The 7,324-nt window shown below is 38.9% G+C and overlaps 1 protein-coding gene across 1 annotated transcript in view; it reads left to right on the top strand.

Annotated features, from left to right (window-relative positions):
* The window catches only part of LOC111672789 (bromo adjacent homology domain-containing 1 protein), a 22,280-nt gene that overhangs the window by 904 nt on the left and 14,052 nt on the right, over positions 1–7,324 (top strand). The gene's annotated exons all lie outside the window — the stretch shown is intronic.

Below are 7,324 nucleotides of genomic sequence, written 5' to 3'. Positions count from 1 at the left end.
TCCTCCTCCTCCTCCTCCTCCACCACCAGCACCAGCACCGGCAGCAGCCACCAAAGTGTAATGCCAAAGGGATAATAGTGCTCTGTCCGCGGAATAGACTGAAACAAGGTCAATGATAGGGGACACAGTAGTCCGTGAGCTTACTAATATTATGATTGGCTGGATGGATGCGCTTTGTGTTCACCTGGATATCAGTCCCACTGTGTGTGTGTGTGTGTGTGTGTGTGTGTGTGTGTGTGTGTGTGTGTGTGTGTGGGTTGATGTGTAGGCTGTGTCTGTGCGCACGCATGAGTGGCTACAAACTTCATGGTAGTGACCGCCTGTGGCATTTCTTGGGGGTATGATCTGCTGTTTGTGTGTGATTCATATTGGGCCTTTAACGGGCCAGCCGCTGTAAACTGAGAGAGGGGAAGACAGTTGCTCTGCTCAGGTACTAAATGAAGAGGCTTCACAAATGACAAAGCAATTAGCCCACATCACAGTTTGCCAATTAGGTCATAAAGGCAATGAGCTCATAAAGGATGATGCTATTATGACATCATAGATACCCCCAACCCCCATCCCAACCCCTGAGGAATAAGGTTGACAGTAAATGATACTGGGCACATCGGAAACTGTGTGAGAGGAAAAGTGGTCAAAGAAGCAGAAGTGCTTTGCTGAAAACAGAATTTTTTTTTTTTGTTCATCAGTTCCTTTTGTCAGAGTGTGCGAATAAAACCCAGATCAAAGTAAAACATGGAGTAACGAGTTTATGTGATATCAGTGTAAATATTTAAGCGCTTCTTTCATAGTGGTCTACTAACCTCCACAGTTGATCAGGCTTTGCAGAAGGAGTGCCTGTGTGATGAAAGTTTGCACAGATATTTAATCTGACTGGATTGTAGTAAACTCTGCTAAAACGGCATAATTATTTAATTCCAAATCCTAAATCTTTATTTGAACTCAGTGCATTGATTATACAATATATAAGCCCCTTTTAAATGTTTGATCCATCAAAAAATACATTGTTCAAATATCTGATCAGCAGTGGTGGAAGAAGTATATTTAGATCATTAACTGGCATACCAATACAGCAATGTGAAGATAGTCCTTTTAGAAGTAAAAGTCCTGCATTAAAACTTCTACTTAAGTAAAAGTAGAAAGAAGTAATTAATATGCAAACTTTCCAAAAAAAATCAAAAGTAAAAGTGCATTCAACTAAAATGGGCCTCATGACTGACATATGATCATATAAGACATTATTGGATAGTATGATGCATCAGTGCTAATAGCATTTTATTCCAGTGGTTACGAGCCTACGGATCAGGTCCCCGCAATGGGTCACAAGATGAACCTTGGGGTGGTAAGATGATCAATTACCTAGAAAGAAGTTCTGCCTCTATTCATTAATTGGACTTATGATTGAATTGTTTCTTTAATGTGAAATATAGGATAATAAAACCTCTCTGGGCCTCAGACGGTTATTTAAATGAAACCATGTGTGAAGTTTAGAGGGGAGATTTGTCTTTGGTGGAACTGCTGACATTCATAGACATGCAAAACACGACAGACTAGATTTTTTTTTTGTAAAGGATCACAAGCCAAAAAACATATACATTTAGTAAGCCCGTCATATGTTTTTATGTAAAATCTTAATTTGAAAAACATCTAGTAATTACAACAGTCAAATAAATGTAGCTGAGTAAAAGCTGAAATGTAGCGTAGATTGTAGATACTTGAGTGAATGTTCTTACCATCCTCCACAGCTGATCAGTCGCCAAAATAAATAACAAAAGGCTGGCTTAATGACAGAGGAAGTGTAGATTTCAGTGGTTCAATTAAAGGAGAAGTTCCTCAGCCAGTTAACTGTAGACCTTGCTGTTTCCATATGTTTAATTTAGCAATATTAACCAACAGTCACCTTTAGCCTGGATGTAGTCACTATCATAACTGATTGCCATGGGGTTATCCTGCACTGTAAATGTAAAAACTGATCTGCCAGGCCACTCTTTGACACACTAGTTTATTGTAGTTGAACATTAATCTTTTGGAGTTTCCTCAGCAGACTGAGACTTCACCACACAGTGCTCCTTCCACCATATTTCCCTTTTGATCCAAGAGACTGCACCCCTGCACCTAAACCATCATAAATATCATAAAACTAAATATAAAAGTGTTTTAATGACTCACACCTAGACCTGTCATTAAATAGCCATGCAGGACTAATAACTGAGCCATTACTGTAAAGGCAATTCACTGTGAATTAGCAATGGACTTCTGCCAACATACAAATCTAATGCTTAAATCATCAAGGAGAGATGGGCCATTAGAAACGTTTCTGGATTAGTAGCCTGGTTTGAATATTATAAACATAATATAAACAAAATTATTTTCATTAATTTTATACCAGCGCTGTGTAATCATCATTTAATCTTTTACAATACTTTTGCCTTAATTTTACTTTCTGCAATGTTCAACAGAAATACCACAACACTAGTTATTGGGAAGGTGCATTTCTACAAACCTGTCCTCCTGTGCTGTCATTTGTCCAGTTATGTGTAATGTACAGTGTAGCGTTGTTTAGCTGATATTTTTAACAAAATAATTTCATTTTTTATCGAGTGATTCAACCTAACAATACTGTATAACACTACTAACTTTACTAATCATTTACCACTAACTAACGTGGTTTTTCCTTCTCCTCTAATGCCACAGAGATACACAGCAAAACACCATTTAAAGTACCTGAAATCTGTGCCCAAAGTCTTCAGCCGTGGACCTATTTGAGTGACTATAAATTTAATTTCATGTGGGTGTTAACACTTAAATATCTTGCGCATCCATGTGTGTTTACATTTGCTGTCACTGGAGCAGCTCCATACAGGAGCGCCTTCCGATGAGAAGCGGGATTAATGTCATGGTTGCTTGGTTTCATTGGAAGAGCTTTGTTTATATTCTCTCACTGTCACTGTCCTGAGGAAACCCTGCACCTATATACACCAGTTATCTGAAATTAATAACAACTGCTTGACTGTTAACACATTAATGCCTTTTTTATTTTACATATTTCACAGTTCATTGTCAGGGTCGGCACTTGGTCTCGTGAATAACGTGAAAATATGTGTGGCACAGTCCCTCTTTTTTAGAGGGCAATATGTTTAATTTCATAATTAACCCATGGTGGCCCTTTAACTATAGAAGCTCTGCCCTGATTATTGAATTAATTTTTAATGCCCTGCCATGCTCTGAGTCCACAGTAACTGATGCTTTTATGTGTGTGTCAGTTTGAAATGGCAATAAGAAGTGGGACAAACCCTCTCTGCTCTTCTTGTTAGAAACGAGAAAAAAATATTCACCAAGCGCTCTTCTTGTAGTGTGACTGGCCTCTGCTTTCACCAATACATACTAGTGAATAAGAGTTAATAATCACTGTACTTTATATGACTAAACTAAATCATCAGTGCATTACAATCACTAACCTTGCATGAAAGTTTAATGTGTGTGGTTTTTTTTTTTGTTTTTTTTTTTAATGTTTTAGGTAGTAAATCAAATAAATCACTGTAGAGGATTTCTGATTGAATGTTAAGTGTTTTTGTGAACTGATTTTCTTTTTCAAAATGTTCTGACATATGCTGCATACGCTGGTTTAAAGTACAGTTGTAACAGCTGCTACTTAGTGTCTCTTGTTGTTATAATTTCTACAGTAAATCACCGCATGAGCAAATGAAGGCTCTAAACTATAAATTAAAGTGATATTTCTCGCACAATCAAACAGTGTTTTCAGCATGAAACATTCAGGCTCTGCAGACTGGAGAAATAGCTGCTGAAAATTGTAGTTTCCTTCTCCACAGAGAATAGAGGCTGCATCAGTGATGATTCACAGTAATTGCAACTGATTCTATCATATCCAAAGTCTGAAAATGTATCCTGAAACCCTTCCAGTGTAAACAGCTTCTCCACTGTCCATCCTCTCTTCAGTTTGCTCAATAAGTTCCTCTATAAACAAAAACCAGTCTAACAGCTTTACATTTCTGTTCACCTCTCTTTATCTTCACAAAATGTGACAGTTAACTATTAAACTTTTCTACTCAGCTGTGCTCCATTTTATAAAGGGAAGTACATACAGAAATCCTCCTGGCCCCAAACCTTCTAGTCAAACAAAATGTTGAGTTTAGCCCAGTCTCTGAAATCTTGAATTAATATATTTTTATATATATATGTTGAAAACTGTGAAGACTGGTTGAACAGATCACCTCCACATCCTCACCTTTCAGCACCCCAACTCCCTGCACTGGTGCTGAATATTGTCGTTGGTTGGTAAACCATCTGCTGCAGATATCGTTCAATATGAGCATCATTCCTGTGGTTACTGGGAATATGAGTGTTAAGAACATGCTGAGCATAAGGATGTACAGCAGAGGACGTCTCTGTGAATGTGTGCTGCTGCTGCTTTTCAAATCCACACAGAATGTAGATTTTGTGTTTGAGTGTCAGTTTAAACACAAAATGTTATTTACACTTTCCACTGATAACCCCCTATTTCCCTCCTGTGGACTAATCAATACCAACCATTTGATTTCTGAGGTTTACGGCTTTAGCAGAGATGCGTTCTCTTATCAAATCTTCATCATCCACAGTTAAAAAATGTAAATTCTTTTTGAAGACAAATAAAATGCGGTTCATGTTTAACGTAATAATAGAACTGATTGGATCAGCTTCCCTAAGAAGTGAATGCTATTGATCATTTGACATCGCACAATGTAACAATCACTTGAGATGCTTTCCCATGGCACAAAAAGGCTCGGCCCGTAACAGGCACCTTTTGAAGAGTTTGAATTGATATAACTGTGTATTCAACTCTTTCACTGAAGTAAGTGTGTAATTCAGCTCTTTCAGCTTTTCTGACTTTTATTCCAATTTCTTGCCATTAAAAAAAGTCTGGGGTTTGGATTGGGTAGCGGAGTGGCTGCCTACATTGATGGCAGGTTCTCATTCTTGCAGATTCCATAACATCTGATTAAAATGAAATAAAAAAAGAGCCTTTCAAACCCTTTGGAGCCTGAGGGATGAGATAAGAAAACACTAGTCGAAGCTCCTTATAGGCCAGGTGCACTTAAAACAGCTTAATTTGCCATTTTTGTGGTCAAACTGAAAGACAAAATAAAAGTCAGTAACTGCTGAGTTAGAAATATTAGCAGTAAATAAATGATTCCTATTTAATTTTAAAGATATGTTGACTTAATGCGTCGGATCAGTGCCAAACACTGTCAACAGGCAGGATCTGAAATGATGAAGTCTGGCGTACATAGCGAGTGCATTTTAATAAGGTGCAGTAACATAAGGCAGCAGAGCAGGATGAGGGAGCGGCAGTGTGGACATAACTGTAACGGTATGACAAGCAACACCCAGAAGTTTTCTATCCTGGGAGAGACATGTGTTGGTAGGGTGCAGACAATTTAATCAGCGCTGCCACTGCCTCTCTTTTTCTCTGATGAGGGCATGCTTTATGTCAAAACATTAGTGGCTGCATCTTATTAAACAAACTGATTATAAAGCGTGTGCTCCAGCCCTCTTCACTCCAGATCCTGCCTCATTCTTATTCCGCTGTCAATCGGCACTATACTCTATCACATGTAATGGATTACATTACATCTGTCCAGTGCCTCTCCACCCTCACACTCAGTAAGCAGTGGTGGAAAGAAAGTACTATACTGACTAATTTAAGATACTTGCACTTTACTTGGGTACATCCATTTCCTGCTGCTTCACACTTCTCTATTACACTTAAGAGGGAAATATTTTTATTTTATTTCTTTGACAGCTATAGTTACTAGTTACTTTGCAGAAAAAGATACATAGAAAATGAATTGAGGTCCATGTAGCAGTACTTGAGGAAACTGACATCCTGTTCTCTGTATTTATATTAGAAATTTTAGGTTTTAGAAACCTGGGATGGGTTGACTATATTTGAATTTGACTAATTTGACCAAATAAAAATATTCTCACTAGAATTTTGTTAGGAGCATGGAGAAAGCTTTGAAGGAGCATTTAGACTTCTGTGTAATGAAAATGACAGATATGTGTTTAAAAAAGCAATAACTGAATAAGTCAATATGAATAGTCTATATAAAGAAATCACAGAATTTTACACACTATACAGACAATGAGGAAGGCTCATGATCGCATTATTTACAAAGTATTCTGACCTTATATTGAACCTGATTATATACAACCACACATGGTATCTAGGATTAGCACCACTTCCACCAGCCACAACACTTAACTAATGCTTACTTGTCATTGAAATGCTAGTTTCATTCACATCAGCAGTTTTATATTTTACTGATAACACGTCTGTATGTTTACTTAAATAAAATTTCGAGGGCATGATTTTTACTTGTAACTTTATAGTGTGATTTTTGCTACTTTTACTTGTGTGAAGAGTCTGTGTGTCTCCTCTGCCCCTGTCAGTGTGTGTATGCACAACAATGCACAATGCAGTTTGTGTGTATTTCCTAGAAGTGCTGAGCCATGTTGGTGGTTGAACTTGATCTGTAGCCTAGTTGTTTCATCTGGTTTTCAACTCCAGCTGGCTGTGACCTCCTTTTAATGACGAATGTAACACAACATGCATAAATCAGGATGACAGTTGTTTTTTTAATATATACTTTAAAATGATTTTAACCCTTTAAAGCCTGTCGTCTGTCACAAAGATTGGAATTTAAGTGAGTTTTGTACAGGTTTTCTTCCCTTTACATCCAATAACTCATCAGAACTTTGTTAAATGGGGAGCATTTAAAACCCACATGTCACATGCACCACATGGGACCCTGTTGATATCGGTTGTAATGTCTTCCTCCTTGTTCACCCGCCACATGCGTTTCTCCAGACGTGTTTTTACAGGCTGCTGGTAGACTGGTCGTGGTTTGGTCACGACAAATGACAGAGTGAGGCTGTCTGTCTGTCTGTCTGTCGTAGCGGGGGGTGGAGTGAGGGGGGTGGGGGGGGGCAGTAACATCCATCGCCCATGATGTAGCTCCGTGTGTGTTAATGTAGTGGAACCAAGTTACCTCGAATACTGCAAATATTTAGTTTCTTATCCCCCCGCTTCACAATAAACAGCTGTTTGTCCGTCATTGGCGGACGGGGGTGTCAAGCGAGGCCGGTCCGTATGGCAATTGGTTCAGATTAAGTTTTCTGCAAATCGGTGGAAGCCCAACCAGGAAGAGCAACACACATCTCGCAGGCAGCGCCACCGACCGTCCTCTCTCCACTCCTCCCCAGCTCTCCCAGTTACGGAGCTCTGCCATCGCACCAGTCCGGCTTCACTCCCCCCCCACCCCTC

This window comes from Seriola lalandi, unplaced genomic scaffold (genome assembly GCF_002814215.2).
Source record: "Seriola lalandi dorsalis isolate HSWRI2012SDOR001 ecotype SW California unplaced genomic scaffold, Sedor1 jcf7180002054901, whole genome shotgun sequence".
Lineage (NCBI taxonomy): Eukaryota > Metazoa > Chordata > Actinopteri > Carangiformes > Carangidae > Seriola > Seriola lalandi.
This window is presented reverse-complemented; position numbering and strand designations above follow the sequence as displayed.